General features: G+C 39.9%; 1 long non-coding RNA gene across 1 annotated transcript in view; it reads right to left on the reverse strand.

The window, feature by feature from the left end:
* Nucleotides 1–296: 296 nt before the first annotated feature.
* LOC129646181 (uncharacterized) overlaps nt 297–23,932 on the reverse strand; it is a 134,579-nt gene continuing 110,943 nt past the window's right edge. Inside the window, exon 3 of the long non-coding RNA XR_008711734.1 lies at nt 297–2,581. This is a non-coding gene — a long non-coding RNA (uncharacterized LOC129646181). The remainder of the gene's footprint in view (nt 2,582–23,932) is intronic.

Here is a 23,932-nt window from a genome sequence, read left to right on the forward strand (position 1 = left end):
TTTTTTTTTTTTTTCTTTTTTTTTTTTTTTTTTTAATTTTATTTTATTTTTAAACTTTACATAACTGTATTAGATTTGCCAAATATCAAAATGAATCCGCCACAGGTACACATGTGTTCCCCATCCTGAACCCTCCTCCCTCCTCCCTCCCCATTCCATCCCTCTGGGTCGTCCCAGTGCACCAGCCCCAAGCATCCAGTATCGTGCATCGAACCTGGACTGGCAACTCATATATTTCAACTTTAAGACATACCCACTCCAACATTTTTTAACATTTTTAAATTTGTGTTCTGTCTCATAAATGAAAAAAAACAATTATAAACATAGATAATACCATATTATACCATATACCAATTTTATATACACACCATATGACTTCAGATAGCATAACTAAGATAAGAGCCAGGTCTGACTGTGACATGTGTACCTTAACATTATAGAGTACTTTTTATAAATAAATAACACACAATTTGATAAAGAAATTCCCTGGATTCAATGTCAAATAAGGTAGAAACTAAAAGGATGAGTAATTAATAAATTCATACCCAATCACATTCCAAAACAGATTCCAAGCAAGTTGCGAAATACCCTTAATTATAAGATCATTGTTTCAATAACTTCTCCATGATTAAAAAATACATATAATATATTTACATATCACATAAAATGAATTTTTTAAAAAATCCCCCTCCCACCTCCCTCCCCATCCCATCCCTCAAGGGGAAAAAAAAATGATTTTTTTCAATTGTAAGAACTATCAAAATTTTTAACAATGTTGGTGGCAGAGCATGTCTTAAAATTGAAGAAAGACAGCAATCTCTTAAATGATTACAAGAATGCAAGTCTGCAAGGAAGAAATACAAAAGGCTATGGTGGGGTTGAGGGAAGGGCAGAGAATACAGAGCTTTTACGCAGTCATAGGGAAGGAACAGGGAAGCCATCTCTGTGTATGTGGGGCTTAAGTGAAACCTGAGCACACGTAAGGGAAGAGAGTACAGATGGTGCTGGCCACATGGAGAGAAGTACCCTTAGGAACAGCAGCTGTGACAGAGCTTCTGGGTGAGGAGACCAAAGCAGAAGACGTCAGCATACTTGTATCTGAGGACCATATGCCCTGGGGCATCCCTCAGTGCTATTTGAAGAGATATGGAGATGTGACTCAGAGCTGTGGAATGTGGTCATTAATTTGGCTATTAATATGAGATCAGTTAGATTCAAGGGCTGGTGAATCCTGGGACCCAGGGTTACATAAAGGTGTATCTATCTTCACATTTATATGCCGGGACTTAAAGGAGGTTACTCCAGGCTCTTAGCAGAGAATCTCAGCTTCTAAGATAAGAATGCTTGAATTTTGGGAGGGGAGAGATTGTCTCATCGCCAAATCGGTGGAAATTTTTATTTTGAAAGTTCACTGGTAGGTTAGACATGTTGATTTTAAATTGCATTACTTTAGGGTACTGGAAATCAGCCAAAATTGCTTTAGGAATGTCCGGCTTTACTCTTTTAAAATCCCTTTATACAAATTTGTCCCGATTTTTCTTGAAACATGTAATAGTTTCTCCCAAACCACAGGGCTCAGGTTGAGAAAAATTCCTGTGGTGTAATTTACAGTCAATAAATTAAAGCCATAAGAGAAAAAAAGAGCTGAGAAAACAATGTCACAGCTAAATCCATGAGGAAGCTAAAAAAATACCTTCACATTTGTAAAACAAAATTTTGAAAACAGCATCCTAAATAAAGTTACCAGTACTAAACCAAGCATTTTATACATCACGATTAGCAATAACAGTTATTATACACTTGCATGCTCCAAGTTTTCAGAATCTCCTTCTCTCCCCATCTCTCTTCTCCAGTATTAATAACATGCTTATAAATTATTATAATTAAGCTTTGTTGCAGCTAACACAAATACTTCAAAGTATCTTTTTTCTTTGTCTGTGACTGTATCTAAATGACCATGGTCTTTTTAGCTTTTTTTTCAAATTTTAAACTTTTTATTCTGTATTGGGGTCTAGCCAATTAACAATGTTGTGGTAGTCTCAGGTGAACAGTGAAAGGGACTCAGCCATACAAATACATGTATTCAGATTAGATCAGATCAGATCAGTCGCTCAGTCGTGTCCGACTCTTTGTGACCCCATGAATCGCAGCACGCCAGGCCTCCCTGTCCAGCAGGGAGTCCAACTCCTGGAGTTCACTCAGACTCACATCAATCGAGTCAGTGATGCCATCCAGCCATCTCATCCTCTGTCATCCCCTTCTCCTCCTGCCCTCAATCCCTCCCAGTATCAGAGTCTTTTCCAATGAGTCAACTCTTCACATGAGGTGGCCAAAGTACTGGAGTTTCAGCTTTAGCATCAGTCCTTCCAAAGAAGTCCCAGGGCTGCTCTCCTTCAGAATGGACTGGTTGGATCTCCTTGCAGTCCAAGGGACTCTCAAGAGTCTTCTCCAACACCACAGTTCAAAGGCATCAATTCTTTGGTGCTCAGCCTTCTTCACAGTCCAACTCTCACATCCATACATGACCACAGGAAAAACCATAGCCTTGACTAGACGAACCTTTGTTGGCAAAGTGATGTCTCTGTTTTAAATAAAGATATAAACATCTGAATGCAGAGTTCCAAAGAATAGCAAGAAGAGATAAGAAAGCCTTCTTCAGCGATCAATACATGTATTCATTCTCCCCCAAAAACCTCCATCCCATTCAGGCTGCCAGATAACATTGAGTGGAGCTCCATGTGCTATACAGTAGGTCCTTGTTGGTTATCCATTTTGAATGCAGTAGTTATGACTCAGAATGGACCCCCGTCTCCCCACTGCCAGCCTCACTCATCTCTCCGAGGTCTCCCCAGGGGCTTAGCACATTGAGGTCTCAACCAAGTAGTCTCTCTTCCTCCTGGAAGCTATGGGAAATTTTCTAAAGCCCACTTTTTCTTTTATTTTTCTTTCTGAAAAATCTTTCAGTATTTTTCCTAGCTGTTATAAAACATTCTGCTCCTTTTCTCCTATTAGCTTTACTTCCCTTTGTAATATCCCAACTGCCCATTGTCTTTTTTCTAAGTATCTCCAGAATTACTGGTCACACTTTGCATACAATGAAATCTAAAAATCTTTAAGTTACCAAAAGGAACTGCAAAGTTACTTCATCTGATCTCAAGTTTTTATATCGGGATCTCATGTTTGAGGAGATATTATTGTATTTGAATCTTGCTACATGTTTGTTATACAGGCATTATATACATGTCAAATTAAATATCGCGGTCCAAAATTTTTCTAAATATCCCAACTTTTGACCTTTTCCATTTAGAATAAAGTTTTCCCTGGTGGCTCAGATGGTAAAGAATCTACCTGCAATGCAGGAGACCTGGGCTCTATCCCTGATTAGGGAGGATCTCCTGGAGAAGGGAATGGCAATCCACTCCAGTATTCTTGCCTGGAGAATACCATGGACAGAGGAGCCTGGCAGGCTACAGTCCATGGGGTCACAAAGACTCAGACACGACTGAGTGACTAATACACACACATTTAGAATAAGATACAGATGCAGTAGACTCTGAGATAGAAAATTAAGAAATCCTAGGGGGGAGAAATATGGTTTTATGAAAGCAAAAAGTTCCCATATGATATAGGAGTCCAGAGTTCAAATCTATAGTAGACCTGTTTATCTACTGTGTAGACTATATTCCAGAAATTCAGGTCCTTAATAACATTTATTCAACTCCATCATCCAAAATAAGAATGAGCAATGCAAAATAATTCTAATATAAATCAGAAAAAATGGAACAAACTATTTTTTTAATGTATCTGGGCTTAGAAAATTTTTAGTATAATCTTTCAAAATCTTAACAGATTTATTTTTTCAGTCCTAACAAGCATTCCACAAAATTTAGGAAGTTATTTACAAATGTAGGAAATAAATTTCTTTGTTTTTTACTTACGATTTTTAAAATAATTCATGTATAAAATATTTTTCTATCATTTGACAGTAAACATGAAGATGTGTACAAAGCAGTAGGATACTCAAAGGCAAGTGAAGCTTTAGAAATTAATTCCAAGTGTGTTCTAATCGCAGATATAAAAAAGAAAATGAAAATTATGTTAACTTGGAATGTCAAGAGTTCACAGTAAACTTACTAAACATCTTATTAAATTCTCCACACATCTAATGCTATAATTCACACCTCTGTCTACTCTCACCAATTTTTTTAAAATGCTCTGTTAATTTTAAAATATCTTTATTTTTTTCAAATTGGTTTAGGAAATGAAGATACTGTGCTTCAAATATTCTAAATTAGAATTACTAAATCATTCTTCTCTGAAAATAAATTCCTTTTGTCTACCTGCCAAAATGTATTTGTTCTTTCTTTGGGGTAATATTCCCCAGAGAAATTAAAGAACACTAATTCCTTTACCTTCTTTTTAGGAATTCTGCTTTTAAAAAATTTTAGTGAAAATTTAACAGCATAAAAAAATGAAAATGAAACAAAGAAATATTGATACTTTCAACAGTGAAAAAGTTTTTCATACATCTATTTAAGTTTTATTTTCTTGGATTTGTTTATATTTTAGGAAACATGGTGAGCTAGCTGACCAAGCTCTAGAAATGTCTCCTACTTACATATTCCTACAATCTTTGATAGACTTCTTGGACCCAGTCTATCAGGATTATTATATTTCTCCTTCATATTCTTTTAACAGAAAACTTTATAAATACATTTTTACTCTCTTGTTAAAGTTAGCCACCTCCTTCTTTTTGAAACTGAATTCTTGTCTCACACTTTGATTTTCCTGCTTCCAGGCCAACCCAGAGCCTTTGGGGCTAGACTACCTGTACTGACTTCTCTCCCCTGCTCCCTCCCCCAGACTTAGGTGTTTCCCAAAGCTCTTCTCCTACACTCCAGTCCTCAGAGTTTAACTTCACTGCTATATCTCAATGACCACTTTCTAAAGTAGATAATTTCCAAGTCTGTGATCTCTTTACTGAATAAAGGTGTCTTTCTATCGTCTAAACTTTTCTACTTAGTCATTACACTCTCCACCTAAAGACCAATAAAATTATTGCTTTCCCCTCAAAACTGGCTTCTCCTTCTAATTTCTCCCTTTATGCTCATGTATTTCATGTCTCATTTGTTTTCACCATTAAAATTCAAACTTCTAAACTCCTTTGCCTGCATTTTCTCTGTCACTCCCCAATCCAAGTTGTTGTTAATACTTTTCAATCTTTCCTTCAAGAGTTCTTACACCTATACCATTCTTTTCATTTCCACAATGACCCTGTCCACTGGGCTGTCATCATTCACAGTGTTAGTTATTCAGTCATGTCTGACTCGGCGACCCCATGGACTGTAGCCCACCAGGCTCCTCTGCCCATGGAGTTCTCCAGGCTAGAATACTGGAATGGGTAGCATTCCCTTCTCCAAGGGATTTTCCCGCCCAAGGATCAAACCCAGGTCTCCAACATTGCAGTGAGATTCTTTACCATCTGGGCCACCAGAGAAGCCCTCACCATCGTTCATACCTAAATAATCTCCAGCTTGGCCTCTTTTATTTTAGTTTCTCATATACTATAATCAGTTCTGCTCTCCACTATGAAATAAATATAATATGTTACCATGATTTCACTCTTTATTTAGATTTCCAAGCTTTCCTTCCCAATTATTTTCAACAGAAGAAAGCATCTACTTCATTTATATTGTCTAATCCCTGATCTGCTAATCCATCCTATTGGTCCCTTGGAAAGCCTTTTCCACTCCACTTATCTAAATATTGCACATCTTTCAATGAACAGCTCAGATATCTAATCCTGCATGGGCTTTTCTTAGAATGGGTGACTTTTCCTTCTTGGAGTATACTGCATTAACAGTCTGCCCAACTTCTATAGCAGCTCAGGAGGGCAAAATAGAAAAACATTCAACTTTTTGGTGCTAAGCACCAAAGCACCCTAGCCTTAGCACACCTCTGTTATCAATCTACCTTAGAACTCTCATTACAAGTCACTTTAATTTTCCAAACTTTGAGTTCTCACCAAAAAAAAAAGAAAAAACGAGGAAAGGACTATAAGAGATCTCAGCTTTAAAGATGCAGTGAACCAACTGCCTTATAATACTCTAATGCCAGTGTGATAGTCTGCAGCCATGAAATTAAAAGACGCTTACACCTTGGAAGGAAAGTTATGACCAACCTAAACAGCATATTGAAGAGCAGAGACATTACTTTGCCAACAAAGGTCCATCTAGTCAAGGCTATGGTTTTTCCTGTGGTCATGTATGGATGTGAGAGTTGGACTGTGAAGAAAGCTGAGTGCTGAAGAATTGATGCTTTTGAACTGTGGTGTTGGAGAAGACTCTTGAGAGTCCCTTGGACTGCAAGGAGATCGAACCAGTCCATTCTAAAGGAGATCAGCCCTGGGATTGCTTTGGAAGGACTGATGCTAAAGCTGAAACTCCAGTACTTTGGCCACCTCATGAGGAGAGTTGACTCATTGGAAAAGACTCTGATGCTGGGAGGGATTGGGGGCAGGAGGAAAAAGGGATGACAGAGGATGAGATGGTTAGATGGCATCACCGACTCTATGGACGTGAGTTTGAGTGAACTCCGGGAGTTGGTGATGGACAGGAAGGCCTGGCATGCTGCAATTCATGGGGTCGCAAAGAGTTGGACACGACTGAGCAACTGAACTGAACTGAACTGAATGCCAATGTGAATAGAACCTTTACAATAAACCTTGTCTCCAAAAGCTGACTACAAGTTCCTTAGAGAGACACAACTTTTCCTACTTCTTGGTGCCATAGCATCTAATATGATACTTTGCATTTTGTAGTCCCCTGAGAAATCTTTTTGCTGATTGTTGGGTATGGAACCCATTGAAGGTGGCACGTTTCCTGAATTATGACAAAAGAATCTAAATTAGAACCCAGAGCCTATGAAGTCAAGTTCTAGATTTGATACTCCAAGGATGCTAAGTCATTAAGGGACACTTCTCACAGACTTTTGGAAAAGCAATTGTAAATAACTGAAATCAAGATTAGAATTAAGATCTTGACTTTAGGACCCTAGCATAGGAAACTGAAATTTTAACTGTATTTTCTCCCACTTACTAGCCACATAAATTAACTTCTGATGTGGTTCTTGCCCTAAAAAGACTGAAGACTACCCGCTATGCTTATTAAGAAAAAGCCATCTGTAAATGGTAAAATATTGCAAAATGCAAGGCTATTATTATTGTCTAATAAATCCAAAAAGCATCCTCTACTTAATCTCAGATCTACAAAGGCTACCTTCATCCATCCAGCCCTTCTGTTATCAGAGGATGTTTGGTGGTGCTCACTTATCATCAGTGAAATCATTTAAAGATACACATTTCTAAACATAAGAATTTTGCTATAAGGGAAACGGAACCATGCAATCTTCCAAGTGTAGAAGCTTTTCTATTAAAATAGGATAAAATGATCATACTTTAAGCTAGGGAAATTTGAACTTTCACACTCTTCTGAGATATAGATGTTAAAATTTTTGTTTAATTTTTGCCAAGGCAACCAAATCACTGATTTTGGAAAGACAACTGTATAATATGATTTTTAAAAATCAATTTGTTCTAACCAACTATTTATTCCCCCCCCCCCAACCAAAGGAATTACATGCATGGGTTATTTCATGACAAATAAGAAAATATCTTTCATTTTTATGATAAATATGGCACCACTTATGACTTTGGTGCTCATGTCTTGAAGACCATCACTTGCTCATGAACATAAATCAGATGTTTCTGCAGAGCCATGTAATTCTGCCGCCATCTGCTTACCCCCGGCACCTAATGAGGCAGGAGACAGGCTCTGAGCACAATCTGGTTGTTTACTTTTCTCTAGTCAATAAAGAACAACAGAAAAGTATTAGATTCTATTTTCATCTATCATAGAAGAAATGGGCATGGGGGGAAACAAAGAGTCTTCAATATTAAAATGTCTGGAAATGCTTTCTGCAACAAGCCAAAAGCAAGTAAGGATGAACAAGAAGGAATAAGGGCAATGATGTGATCTGTCAACAGCATCAAGATGAAGAGAAGAATATGTACCTATAGCTGATAAAGATGCTGTCCTCATAGCTCTGGGTTCCTCTTAGTCATCAAAGAGGAACTTTTGTGTGAATGCAGAATAGAAAGTAGTTTTAAGAAGGAAAATAATTGCCTCTTCACAGAGGGCACAAAAAAGACAGAAATCTTGTAATACAGATAACCTTAGTTTTGGAAATATCTTCTTAAAAATGGAAACACCTAAAACTTAGTTTTGCAAGAAAAATGTTGACTCAGAAAGCAATAACATTTTTATTGTGTAGTAATTTAAAATACACTAATAGTAGTCATTTAAAATACACTAATAATTTTGAAGAGTGGTTAAGAGGAATGCGCAACTGCTCTGGTAAAAGTTTTATATATTTTTTTTGAAAAACATCATTGATTATAATGCCGGCCCCTCCCTATTCCAGGTCTTCAGCAGCAGCAGTGCAAAGAGTGGTCTGCTGCCCCTTTTTTGATTGGGTTGCTTGGTTTTTTTGTTATTGAGTTGCATGTATTTAAAAAAAAAATTAAGCCCTTGTTTGTCACATCAAATATTTTCTCCCAGTCCATAAGTTGTCTTTTAGTTTTATTTATGGTTTCCTTTGCTATACAAAAGCTTGTACATTGACTAGGTGGTCATTTATTTATTTTTGCTTTTATTTCTACTGTCTGGGAGACTGACCCAAGAAAACATTGGCATGCTCTATGTCAGAGAATGTTTTGCCTGTGTTCTCTTCTAGGGCTTTTATGATATCATGTCTTACATTTCAGTCTTTTTAAGCTATTTTGCGTTAACAGTGGGGACCTGGACTCTGTCTGGAGCACATCCTGAAGTTGCAGATTGGTCTGACTGTTCAACACTCCAGTCCCCTTGGGCTGTCCCCACGCAGCCAGCCCTAGTCCCCTCCTTGGGTGTGTCGGCTGAAGCCTGAGTTTCAGCCCCTGCCCTCTACGCATGAGCACACGTGTCTCTTGTGCTGGGGAGTGCAGCAAGGTGGCCAGGACCATCTGGGCTACATGGTTCTGCCTTCCACAAGTGGGTGGCTGCACTCTCCCCTGAGCCTCCGAAGCTCCCTATCTGTCCCAGCTGATCTCCCAGCCAGTGAAGGGGGCTCCCAGGGTGAGAGAACTTTTCTTCTTTCACAGTTCCCACCCAGGGGCAAAGGTCCTGTCTCAATTAATTCCTTTTTTTTTTTTTTTTTTTTTTTTTTGCCTCTTTCATCCTACCTGGTTACCTAGTGGACTTTCTTGCCTTTTTGATTGTATGAGATCTTTCGCCAGCACTCAGTAGGTATTCTATGAGAACTGTTACACACATACATGTATTTTTGATGTATTTGTGGGAGGAGATGAGCGCTGTGTCCTATTCCACTATCTTGATCTCCTCCTGCTAGTATCCTATATAGTGATTTGATGGTTACTTGGGAATCTAGCAGGAGAAAAATTCATCAAGTGTACATTTTAAATGTATGTTGTACATTTTACTCAATGTTACTGTATTAATTTCATTGCCCTAACAACCACAAATTCAGCAGCTTAAAACAACAGTTTTGTAAGTAAGAAGTTTGCCTCAAATGGCTTCTCTGTTCCAGGTTTCACAGGAATATTGCAAAATATTGGCAAGTTAAACTCCTATTGGAGGCTCTCAGAAGAACCCTCTTCCAAGTTCATTCAGGTTGTTGGCAAAATCCAGGTCTTGGCCATTGCAGAATTGAAGTCCCTATTCCCTTCCTGGCTCCTGGCTCCTGGCTAAAGGCCACCCTTAACTTTTAAAGCCTTTTTTCTCTGCACAAGGACTCCTGCATCTCAGAGGCAGGGACAGTGTATCAAACCCTTTTCATGCTCGGAATCTGACATCACCTCCTGCATCATCTTCTCTGTTTTCCTCTTCTGCCACATTTCTCTGACTGACTCTACTGCCTTCTCTTTTGCTTTAAAGGGTTCATGTGATTACATGGGGTTTACCTGGGTAATCCAGTATAATCTCCTTATTTTAAAGCTCATAACCTTAAGGACATCTACAAGTCCTTTATGATGTGCAAAGTAACATGTTAAATAGGATCTGGGGATTAAAGTGTGCACATTTTTTGGAGGGGGGACATTATTTGAACAGCCAGTTATCCCCAATTGTTTTTTAATATAGTAACAGAAAAGATGGGCTGCTCTTACTGAAGAAACTAGGAGTGGGTTGAGCCTAGACTTTTATCCCATTTGCCTTACTCCCATTTTATCCCATTTTGTCCTTGACTCACTTTGTGTTCTCAAGAAAATAGAATATTCACAGCCTACGCCTCCTAATTTTGTATGTATCATCATAGATATTATTGGCTGAGACACATGCTTCTAAATCCACTGAGTTATTACATGCTTACACTAACATGAGATAAAAAAGTATTTCCAATACATAAAACTACATTTTTATATCTACTAATCCCTCCAACCAAATGCATTTTATATGCTTGGTTACTGACTTAATTCAACACAATTCACTCTAGTCAGTTTTATTGGTCAGATAATATACCCTCTTTAAACATTAAAAACAATATTTTACCATTACCTAGGCACTGTGTTAAACATAGATTATACAACTTTGCTTTCAGAGAGAAAACATATTTAAGAAGTTGCTTGCATATTGGTTTATTCATTCTAATTTAGTTCAAAAATCATCCTTGCAACTGTTATTTTTACTTGGAGATTTATGGAAGAAAAAAAATCACCCAAACTACTTGGTAATTTATGCAGTTGTGCTGTCAAAATCTGATGTACTTTCAGCTTCCAAAGCACATGTGTTCTTGTGCTATTTTCCACAAAATCCAGTGTCAAATAAAGACATCAGTAATTTTGACTTGATTGCACTATAATTATTCAAATATCCTTAATTTTATGCTCCAGCCTAATTTCCATATTCATTGTTATCATTAAAAGTGATTATTATAGATAATGTACCTAAAGTACTTCCATTAATTGGAAAATGCAGTTCTTGAACGACAATAATCATAACAAAAACAACTGAACATAAAGGCCACTATAGCAATGTTGCTATATTTATTATCAACATGAATCATGACCGAATGCCATCATTTCATATTTAGTGGTCCCCTTCCAAATTTGCATGATCACTCTGCAGTGTATATGACCACTGCTTGGCCAGGGACCACATCAATAAGCCACGTCATCCTTTCTGACTCTGCATAAGGCAAACTCTCAGGTGGAGATCAATAGCTTAAAAACACCCACTTCCACTGAAGCAGGGATTTGCTTATTGCAGCTGCTCAGCAGGGCTCTGCACCTCTTATCAATCAAGGAGGAGCTGCAACATTTCCTGCCCTCTGCAGGAAACAGAGTCTCTCGCTGAGACTTAGCAGCAGGGATTCGAGCAGTTTCGATGGATAAGAAAAGAATTCAGGGTCAAGGAGAAAAGGAAAAGGTGAAAAGGAAGGCAAGAGAGGAGACAGGAGTACAAATAAGGAATTAGAGGCTCTATTGTAGACCCTTTCGCAGCACATTACAGGAGGTTTCAGCAGGAAGCTTCTATGGGGATTGGTGAATCTTTCAATATTAGGCATAAAAACACTTCAGAAAAATATTGTCCCTTATAGGAAAAGAAACTTTATATAGGCTATAGGGTAAAAATCATTTAAATGCTAACCATTTTATTAACTTTGATTTTCACCAAGAGGTCATTTAATCCTCTGAACACAAAAGTAGTCAAAACCTAAGCCAAGACTGCTGTTATAAAAGTGGAATATATCTAGATAAAGATTATCAAATTGCTTTTGTTCAATTCTAACTTGGATTTTAGGGCAATTAAACAATTGGATCAAGTTATTATCAAACTTTTGAAAGCCTGGAGAATATTGTGACAATGCCCAAACCCTAGGAAAGTAGAAACGCAATAATGCCTGTCTTTCAAAGTTAAAAAAAAAAAGCAGCAAAAAAAATAGTGTTATATGGTTCTAATAGAAGTTTTGAATTGTCAGTCCACCAGTTTATTATACTTAGGTTTTTATCATCTCAGTTTTCTTTTATGAAAAAGTTAAGTACACTTCTTTTCTAAAGAAAAAGATTTTTATATTATTTAAAAGTAAAAATTAAGTAGATAAAATCTATCTAGAGAGCCAAGTGATATGCTGAAACAAGAAATTATGCCAAAGCTCTGATTCCCAGCTCTGACAGTAATTAAAGAAAACACTACTACTAGGTTGGAATGACAGTAACACATTATAAAACTTAAGCTTTGAGAAGAAAGCAACTTCAGATCTACTACGAAGAATAAAATATTTTTACAGGAAAGTATATGTAAATTACAATGGAAGAATTAAAAAATAATTTAACTTCTAGCCATGATCCTAACTCTACTTATATTGTTCAAACATAATACACAATTCTGCCTGTCAATGGAATCTGAACCAATACTGCTATGTTGTACCCTGTGGTCATACCATGCTCTTTTACAACCCCCAGTAATCCCCAGGTACTTAATATAGTCAACTCAGTGACTTCACAACCCATATATCATAGAGGGAAAATAATGTCCTATAGCTATGAGACAATCCACAAAGATGTCAGAAAATCTTAGACAACCTAACCACCCCATCAGGGATGCAGGATTTACAGTTAGGAACACCTGCTCCCCTTACCCTATCACTACTAAAAAGAAAAAGTAATAAAAGAGTGAGAGAAAGATAGAAAGAAAAGCAAAAATAGAACAAAAACTTCGAAGCTTTTAACAGAGGGGATTTCTTTACTTGGTTAATAAAAAAAAAAAAAGAATGCCTTGCAAAGTTTCCAGTGTTCATTTGATCATTTAATTTCACACAAAGTAGACCTCAACTCTGCATAAATTCTATAATTTCTAGCCTATAGCTGGAAGAAATAGGATCCCCTGTCAAACATCAGCCCAGAAAACTCAAGATTTGCCTGAGTGTCAGCATGAACAACATAGCTGAAGGTTAATATTTAATCTGGCCTCTTCTCTGATCCCTAAAATCATGTGGGTAAGGTGAAGTTACTTTGAAATTGCTGAAAGCAAGATTTCATTCACCATGAAACAGAAGTTATGTCAGAAAAAGGAAAAATGAGGAAGCCATGAAAAATTTGTTGAAGGCTGAATAAATTTTTTGTACTAGCAACATATTAAGCAGCCCAACTGATTTAAGAGCATGAAGAATCTACTTTCATCTTGTCTTTTCATAGGAATAAGCCTTCAGAGATATTTCCTGAGTATTTATGCTGAGCTGCCAAGAAACCACCAAAGGAAGAGGGAGGCTAGATAAAAAAACAAGAAAAAAGTCAAGGAGATGCCAGTGCTGGCTAATTTCAACTATGTTTGATTCACTGTGAGAAAGCATCTGAATATGTTTTGTCTTCCTTGTAAATATTTATGTACACTAATCCACTTCTTCACAGCATCTGTTCCCTAGTCAATTCTGTAAACTTTCCCTGGGAGTTCTTATCAGGAGAGCTTTCCTCCCTTCTTCCCTGGAGGGTTTCAATGCCTGATTGTCATTCATACATTCGGGCACAAAAAGTATACAGTAGCTATATCTGTTTACAACAATTTTATATATTAGAACCAGTGGCCCCTTTAATAGTAAGTTATTCCCATTTCTGCACAAAACATGCCCAATACAAACTGAAGTGTCAAGACACTTCACCCAGGGAGTGACATCATCAAGATGGCAACATCAGTTGTTCTTCAGTCCCACCACAAAAAGACCAACTAGCAACTAATCATAGATAAGACATCACTGTGAAAATTCTAGAATGGGGGTCCTCTAGGATGTGAAAATTCTAGAATGAGGGTCCTCTAGGAAGACTACACTGGAAGGGTAAGAGGAGCAGCTACCCTCCAACCACAGCCACCTTCCCTGAGACTACTCGGCACAGCACTCCCTGTGGGAGGGAGATGGCCAGCCTGGGCCGTGGTTCTGCCAGTGGGAGAGACAGAGCCCAGGGTGGACTTCAGCTTCACAGCCTGTGGGACACTTCACAAGGAGCCCAGTTGGGACTCGCATCTCTGGGAACGCTGGGAAAATCCGCAAGGCTTGACCACTGAGGATCTGACAGACACATAGTGTTACTGAAACTCAAGTCCATGTGCCCGTTGCACAGTGAGGCCAAACAATACCAAAACATTGGAGTTTGGAACAGATAAAGGTTTATTGAGGGTCATGCAGGGAGATGGGTGGATCATGCCTTAAAAACCCCAAACTCCTGACAGCTCTCAGCAAAACCCTTTCCTAGAAAACGTGAAGGAGGAACATGGTTAGTTGTAAGCTTCAAAGTGTCAGGGCCTTTGTTCTTGAGGTCAGGTCATGGTCAGGTAATGATGTTCCTGTAAATCTCCCCAAAACAGGTGTTATTTTGTTCTGACAAGAAAGGGCAAGGTTCCCAGGTGTAACTTTCACCCTCTGGGTGTCCAATCCTAGCTAAGAGGAGGCATATCTCAATTGGCAGCTCCCTAAAGGTCAGAGTCCCTTGGACTGCAAGGAGATACAACCAGTCCATCCTAAAGGAGATCAGTCCTGGGTGTTCATTGGAAGGACTGATGCTGAGGCTGAAACTCCAATACTTTGGCCACCTCATGTGAAGAGTTGACTCATTAGAAAAGACCCTGATGCTGGGAGGGATTGGGGGGAGGAGGAGAAGGGGACAACAGAGGATGAGATGGCTGGATGGCATCACCGACTCGATGCATATGAATTTGGGTGAAATCCGGGAGTTGGTGATGGACAGGGAGGCCTGGTGTGCTGCAATTCATGGGGTCGCAGAGTCGGACATGACTGAGCAACTGAACTGAACTGAACTGAAAGGTCAGATCCTCAGACCCTGCCCAGCCATCATCACTGAAGGAGCCAGGCACCCAGGACCCAAGTGGCCCTCAGGCTCCTCAGGCCACCCAAACATCGGGGGCAGGTCTCACAGACTATGACCCAGATGGACTGCCTCTGCTATTAGGTCTCAGAGGCCAAGAGGGGGAAAGTTTCACCGGTGCCTCAAGGCCTGGGTCCAGCCAGTGGGCAGCCTTGGCAAGGGCTCTGGAGCCCTGCAGGAAACCCCCAGCCTGTTCCCTGGGCCCCCAGCTCGCCCATTAGCTCAAGCCCAGTGAGCTGGAAGGTCCTGGGGAGAAGGCCAGGATTGGCCTCTTACCTCACTCTCCACCTGACGACCACCACTCTGCCACCATTGGCTGAATGGCCCACTAACAGTCACTCATTGACAGTTGGTTTCGTGGGGGAGCGGCCTGCTATGGCACCCACCAGCAGTTAGGCAGGACCAGTAATGGGTCCCATGGAAACCGTTGCCTGGTAACAAGCTGGGGGGTTAATGGCACATAGCAACAGCCAGATGCTAAGGGTTGCTCAGGCTGCACTTTATCTCAGTAGAAGGATGACTTACAGCAAACAACACTCAGACTTTGGCCCACCACAATCCTCTTCACATCTGTGAGCAAGTGGAGAGGCCAGTCAGAGGTCCATACACCTGCAGAGTCCAGCCAGTGGCTCTTCTCCAGCCAGCAAGCTCCATGGGCAGTTCAGCCTAATTCCAGTCACCAGCCAGCAAGCTTGCTTCCACGACCCGACTCAGGCAGAGAACTAAATTCACAGCCCCACTTAACTGTCAGCTATGGTATCCAGTCCCATGAGAGGAAAAGGCCTGAGCAGAAACTGGACAGCCGCAGAGCCCATCCTACAGTCTTGCTGGGGTCAGGCATCTCGCCAGCAGTCCTGTCTGACTGTTAGGTGCCTCCTCTGGCCTCGTATAACTAAGCAGCCTGAACAGTGATTCTGGGCAGCCTATGGTCAGGCCTAGGCTGACACTTAGGGCAGTACCACCCTCCCAGCAGCAGAGCCCAGCCCAGGCCTTGCCCAGTTACTGAACACACCTATAGTCTTGCCCAGGAAAGAATATCAGTCAGTGACCCTGTCCAACTGTGGAGCAAAGCTGGCAGCCCAATTCATGAGGGAGCCCAGACAGCAGCCCCTCTGACTGTAGAGCACAGTCTCAAGTCCCACTCAACTGCAGGACACACATGGAGGCCCTGCTGGACCAGGGAGCCTGACCAGTGACCTTCCACAGCAGAGGAGCATATTTATCAGTCTCCCTGATTGTGAAGCCCAGCCTTTGGCCCTGCCCAACTTCAGGGCATAGTCTGCATCCCCACCTGACCTCAGAGCACACCTAGAGGTCTTATCCAAGCTCAAAGCCCTGCTGTTGGTCCCACCTGAACACCAAGTACATCCAGCAGCACCATCAGGTTGGGGATCACAGTCTAAGACTCCATCTGACTAGGAGCAATTTCAGAGCCACGGCTGTAGCCCTTGCCTAATCGAAGAGTCCAGTGAGTGGCACAACCCTGCAAGGGAAAAGCCGACCAACTCACCCTACCAGAGGGGACTGAGAGCCCAAGTTAGCAGCCCCGGTTGACTGCAGAGCATGGTCAGCAGTCTCCCACAACTAGGGAGCCCACCCAGTGAACCTACTTAAACATGGAGCCCAGACAGTGGCATCCCCTGACCTGGGCATGGGTGGTATCTTTGCCCAAATGGGGACTGAAAGCAAGCCCCACTAGCCCAAGAACACCACTAGCTGACCCATTAGGTAGGACATTATCCAAAGCTGAGTGACTGGTGAAGGACTCTCCCTGCCAAAGTGAATCTATAAAGTCTGGACGAGAAGACTGCTTACTCAAATGTGCAGATACCAATGCAAGCATTTGACAAAATTCAATACCTATTTATGATAAAATCTCTCAATGAATTGAATTGACAAAGAATATACCTCAGTATGGTAAACCCATGTATGACAAGCCCACGGCTAACCACACTCAAGAGTGAAAGATAGAAAGCTTTTCCTCTAAGACAAAACAAGACAAGGTGCCCACTTTGACTACTCATATTCTGTACAGAACTAGAAGGTCTAGCCAGAGAAATTAGGCAAAAAAAAAGAAAAAGATAGAAAAGAAAAGGCATCCAAATCATAAAAAAGAAGAAAAATTGTTTCTGCTTGCAGATATTCTGATCTTAAATATAGAAAATCCTAAAAATTCCACCAAAAACTCTTAGAACTAGTCACCAAATGAAGTAACATTGCAGGAGACAAAATTGACACACAAATATCAGTGATATTTCCATACAAAGTTGGCCCTCAGTGTCAGTAGATACAGAACCTGAGAATAAGGAGGGCCAACTGTACTACACCATTTTATATAAGGGATTTGAGCATCCTTGAATTTTGGTACAATGGTCTTAGAACAAATCTTCCACAGATAATGAGGGAAAACTGTTCTACCAACAAATTATCTGATAAAAAATACGGAAAACAATCCTATTTACAAGGGGGATTTAGAAACAAAAACCATAAAATACTTATGAATAAATATCACCAAGGAGGTGAAGATCTGTACACTGAAAACTGTCAGACATTAATGAAATAGAAGACTAAAGTAAATGGGACAATATCCCATGTCCAAGAACTGGAAGAATTTGTATTGTTAAAATGTCCGTAATATCAAAAGCAATCTATAGATTCAATATAATCCTTATCACACATGAAAAATGCTCAGCATCACTTATTATTGCTGCTGCTGCTGCTAAGTCACCTCAGTCGTGTCTGACTCTGTGCAACCCCATAGATGGCAGCCCACCAGGCTCCTCTGTCCCTGGGATTCTCCAGGCAAGAACACTGGAGTGGGTTGCCATTTCCTTCTCCAATGCATGAAAGTGAAAAGTGAAAGTGAAATCGCTCAGTCCTGTCTGACTCTTAGCGACCCCACAGACTGCAGCCTACCAGGCTCCTCCATCCATGGGATTTTCCAGGCAAGAGTACTGGAGTGGGTGCCATTGTCTTCTCCCACTTTTATTAGAGAAGTACAAATCAAGATTACAATGAAGCGTCACCTCACACCAGTCAGAATGGCCATCATCAAAAAATCTACAAACAATAAACGCTGGAGAGGATGTGGAGAAAGGGGAACCTTCCTCCACAGTGCATTCTCACTACACTGTCAGTGGGAATGTAAATTGATACAGCCAGTATGGGGAACGGTATGTAGCTTTCTTTAAAAGCCAGGAATAAATAAAAAGAACAGGAATATGATCCAGCAATCCCACTACTGGGATATACCTGAGAAAACCACAATACAAAAAGACACATGTGCCACAATACATTCCAGCACTATTTACAACAGTCAGCAACCTAGATGTTCATCAGCAAAAGAATGGATGAGGAAGTCGTGGCACAAATATGTGATAGAATATTCAGTTCAGCTCAGTCGCTCAGTCGTGTCCAACTCTTTGCGACCCCATGAATCACAGCACGCCAGGCCTCCCCGTCCATCACCAACTCCCGGAGTTCACTCAGACTCACATCCATCGAGTCAGTGATGCCATCCAGCCATCTCATCCTCTGTCGTCCCCTTCTCCTCCTGCCCCCAATCCTTCCCAGCATCAGCGTCTTTTCCAATGAGTCAACTCTTTGCATGAGGTGGCCAAAGTACTGGAGTTTCATATTACTCAGCCATAAAAAGGAATAAGTTTGAGTCCATTGTAGTGAGGTACATGAACCTAGAGACTGTTATACAGAATGAAATAAGTCAGAAAGAGAAAAACAAATATTGTTTATCAATGTATATACGTGGAATCTTGAAAGATGGTTCTGATGAACCTATTTGTAGGGCAGCAATAAAGATGCAGACATAGAGAACAGATTTGTGGACACAGGGAAGGAAGAAGAGGGTGGGACAAATTGAGAGCCTGGCACTGAAACATATGCATTACCATATGTAAAATCACTGAAACATATGCATTACCATATGTAAAATCACTGAAACATATGCATTATCATATGTACAATAAATCGGCAGTGGGACTTTGCTGAATGATGAAGGGAGCTCAACCTAGCACTCTGTGACATCCTAGAGGGGTGGGATGGGATGGGAGGTGGAGAGAGGTTTAAGAGGGTGGGATATATGTATACCTATGACTGATTCATGTTGATGTACGACAGAAACATAACATTGTAAAGTAATTATCCTACAATTAAAAATAAATAAACTTTTTAAAACAGTAAAAAAATGTAATCCTTATCAAATTCCAATAGCATTTTTCACAAAAATATAGAAAACAATCCTAAAATCCTACAGAACCATAAAAGACTCTGAAAAGTCAAAGCAATCTTGAGAAAGAACGAAGTTGGAGGCATCATACTTTCTGTTTCAAATTATATTTCAAAGCTATAGTAATCAAAACAATGTAGTATTGTCATAAAAACAGACACCTATGGAAGAGAATCCAGAGCCCAGGAATAAACCCATGCATATACAGTCAAGTAATATTTGAAAAGAGAACCAAGAATGGTCAATGGAGAAAAAATAGTATCTTCAATAAATGGTTTGGAAAAAGACTTGATATTCACATGAAAAATAATAAAATATATTACACCATAATAATTAATTTGAAGTGGGTTAAAGACAAAGGTATGACCTGAAACCATAAAACTCTTAGATGAAAACATAGGAGGGAAGCTCCTTGACATTGATCTCGACAACAATTTTATAGACATGACACAAGCAGCAAAAGTGAAAAGAAACAAATGGGAGTACACCAAAGTAAAAAGCTTCTGCACAGCAAATGAAAGGCATCCTACAGGATGAGAGAAAATATTTATAAACTGCATATCTATAAGGAGTTAAAGTCAAAAACAAATAAGAAACTCATAAAACCCAATAGAATATATCCCTTCCTGTATACCTGTGGCTAATTCATGTTGAGATTTGACAGAAAACAACAAAATTCTGTAAAGCAATTATCCTTCAATTAAAATAAATTTTAAAAAAAACCCAATAGCAGAAAGACAAATAATCCAATTTAAAAATGGGAAGAAGAGGTGAATAGACATTTTTCCAAAGAAGATATTCAAATGACTAACAGTTACATGAAAGGGTGCTCAATATCACTAATCATTAAAAAAAATGCACATCAAAACCACAACAGATCTCACCTCACACGTGTTAGAATGACCATCACAAAAAAGACAAGAGATAAGGGTTGGTAAGGAATTAGAGAAAAGAAACATGTGCACTCCTGGTAGGAATGTAAATTCGTGCAACCACTATAAAAGTATAAAGGTTCTCCAAAAAGGTAAAAATAGAACTACTGTATGATCAAGCAACTCTACTTCTGGGCATATACCCAAAAGAAATGAAAATAGGATCAAGAAGATATATCTGCATTTCCATGTTCATTGCAGCATTATATCCAATAGCCAAGACATGAAATCAGATGAAAAGTTAAAGAATACAGTCCATGGGGTGGCAAAGAGTCAGACACAACTTAGTGACTAAAACCACCACCACAATCATTTTTTATTATTACCCGTATTTTATTATTTTTCAGCCATAAAAAGAAGGAAATATTGCCACGGATGAACCTTGAGGTTATTAATGCTAAGTGAAATAAGTCACATGCAGAGAGACAAATACAGTACTATTTCACACATGAAATCTAAAACCACAGAAACAGAGAACAGATTGGTCGTTGACAGGAACAGAGGTTGGGGGTGGCCAATAGAGGAAATGGGCGAAGGTGGTGAAAGAGTACAAACATCCAGTAAAAAGATGATTACTTTCTGGGGATATAATATACAGCATGGTGACTATAGCTGACAACACCGTGTGGTACATTTGAAAGTTGCTAAGAGAATAGATCTTAAACATTCTCAGTTCAGTTCAGTTCAGTCGCTCAGTCATGTCTGACTCTTTGTGACCCCATGATTTGCAGCACGCCAGGCCTCCCTGTCCATCACCAACTCCCGGTTCTCAGCACGGACACAAAAGAAATTGTAATTATGTGAAGTGATACATGTAATGTAAGTGATACATGGGAATCATTTTGCAATATATATGTATATGAAATCACTAGGTTGTACACCTTAGAATTAAACAATGTTATATTTCAGTTACATCCCAATAAGGCTAGGAAAAGTATTTATTCCACCCAATTTTATGACTCAAAATAATGAGTTATGTGTGACAAAGCATTCATTTTGGCTTTGGAGAATAAAGTAAGTTTTGGGAAACCTAATCAAATGAACTCCCAAGACAGAATTAGGAGACAGCTCAAAATACGCAATTAGTCATTCTCTAAAAGTAGATTCCATTTTTAATGTAGTACCTAGCATCTACTGTAAAGGATGTTGGACTAAATACATTTTTAACTACCTCTTTTCTAATTTCCTTCAAAACATTTACATATGAGGATCAAAATGAAGGAAAAATACACTCAATTATTGTTCTAATGTTCATGCTCTGTAGTCTCTCAGCCTTTTGAAATCCCATAATGTTTTACTATCTCAGTGGGTTTACAAGTGTCTCCTCAGATTTACAGTTTCCAGAATATTTTCTGCTTCTCCTTCTGAGTTGTTACGAAATTTTTGTCATCAGTCTGTTAATTTTAAGGTTAATTAGAGATAACATCTTTCTGAGGGTCTGGCAGAATGCACATGTGTTACCAGGGCAACTAGCCCACAGGTCGTTACACACACATGTAGCTTTCTGAGGCTATGGGGGAGCAGAGAATTCAACCATTCAGCTTCCACAGCTCTAAGCTCACTGGAGTCTTATTTGATCCATAGAGTACCATACAAAGAAACACTGAGAGGAAAATTCCAATAAATTAAAACTATGATTACAGTAGTTTAACTACACAATTAAGTTTAAAAATATTCATCAGAGCCTTGCAGCAGAGGTTACACAATGCTTGCACATCCTCGTTTTTGAGTGCATGCGCATGTGTCCCTTGGGGACAGAGATCATGTTGAACCAGTTTTTGTATCCCCAAATCCCTTCCAAAGCCAGGCGCACTGTAAGTACTCAACACACCTGCTCTAACAAGTACACAAAGGGAGCCTCCTAAGTAAGGCTCATCCCCAGCAGAATGTGCAGGGCATGAGAAATTGGAAAGAAAAAGAAAAGCATTAGGTGCAAGGTGCTAACTAACCATAGACCGAGGAGATGGATTACCCAGCTCATGGTAACTCCCAGGGCTCACTCTGGGAATGGCTGCCCATCACCCGGTCCCTTCCTTCGAACAATATAACATCTCCCCTCTCTCCCATACGTGCAATCTGAATGGGAACTAACCTTATCTCCGTGGCCACACAGTACATGGTTGAAGCCTAAGTCTGTGACAGAAATGAGTCCAGCCCTAGAACTTTTCAAACTGAAAATGAAGGGAAGAATTGCTTTCACCTTTTACAGTGGAGAAGAATAAATCAACAGCTACAGAGAAACAAAGGCAAATGTTAGAGAGAAAAGAAAAAGTAGCTTCTCGATCTGATCATCTTGACTTACACCCCTGCCTTTCCAATTTTATGAACCAATAAATTCATCTCTTACCCCAGTTAATTCAAATTGAGTTTCTATCATCTATTCTATAGAAAGCCCTAACTTTTAAAATGAGTGATCCTGCCTGCTGAGAAGGGGAAGTGCCAGCCTGGGAGAAGGGGTGTGGTGAGAGAGGAGATTGTGTTTGAAAAGATCACCTGTTGTTGCTTGATTGGAATATGTTTTCTTTTTTATAAAAAAAATGGCCTAGTGGGAGCCAGAAATTATCCATATTTATCCCCCTCCCCCTAAAAAAAGCACATGTATAATTTCCTCATCAGAAACATCAGGCTGCCTTGTTTGTTAGACCCAGATGAGTCAGCTGAGAAAGTTATCCTGCAATCCTTTGTCACTTTCCTGGGGAAAATGAGAGCCCATGGGGACAGGCTAGAATTCCTGTAGGTTAAATTGGCCCAATTATGTAACTTGGGCCTTGGCAGTTATTCTCCCAAACTATGACAAGTACTCACCTCATCATCAGACCTATTTAATTGAGACTTTGGTTCTATTCTACCTTCTTCAACAAATAGTGTTACCCAGTTGGCCTCAACTCTTTACAACCTGACTTGCCTTCTCATTTCATTGCTGTTTACCAAGTTAACATATTAATTCTGTGAATATATTACACTTCCATTTGGCCCTGCTCCTCCTCAGGTAACAATTTATTTTCCAGCCAACTTTATGTCCATTTTGCAACACTGAAATACAATAAACAATCAACTCTTCAGGTTTAAACAAAAAAGAAGTAGCATTTTTCCTCATTGAGAATGTTATCTGGAACATAAAAACCCTAAATAACTACCCTTTACTAAAAGCCAAATGCTACATACATACCCTGTATTTCTCTCCTGTCATCTCAATGGCCTTGGAAGATAAAGATTATAAGACACACAGATGAGAAAATGAGAAAGCGGAAGGTAAAGTAACTCAGGGGCTTCACTGGTGGCTCAGCAGTAAAGAATCTGCCTCCAATGGAGGAGACACAGGAGATGCAGGTTCTATCCCCAGGTCAGGAAGATCCCCTGGAGGAGGAAATGGCAACTTGCTCCAGTATTCTTGTCTGGAAAATTCTACGGACAGAGGAGCCTGGCAGGCTACAGTCCAGAGGGTCCCAAAGCGTCAGACACAACTGAGAGACTGATACACGTATACACTGAGTAGCTCAACAGCTGTTTTGTCCAGGTGACCATCAGGTTCCTGGCACTCTTCTGGGCACTTCACACATATAGTTACCTCATATAATGCTTGCAGCCCACCAACAAATGAGGGATGATGATCCATCTTATAAATAAGGAAAGTGGTCTCAGAGCAGTCAGACACCTGGCCTAAAGTCAAAGCTGTTCAGTAGTGGGGCCAGGATGGAGGGCCCAGGATGGAGGAGCAGGCCCCTCCGCCCAGAGGCCTCATCCTTTCCACTGCTGGGCGCTCCTGCTCCACAAGCTTTGTTTAGTTCAACTGTGACATAAGCACGGACTGATAGAGGTCAGGCTCTT

Source organism: Bubalus kerabau, chromosome 3 (assembly GCF_029407905.1).
Source record: "Bubalus kerabau isolate K-KA32 ecotype Philippines breed swamp buffalo chromosome 3, PCC_UOA_SB_1v2, whole genome shotgun sequence".
Taxonomy (NCBI): Eukaryota; Metazoa; Chordata; class Mammalia; order Artiodactyla; family Bovidae; genus Bubalus; species Bubalus kerabau.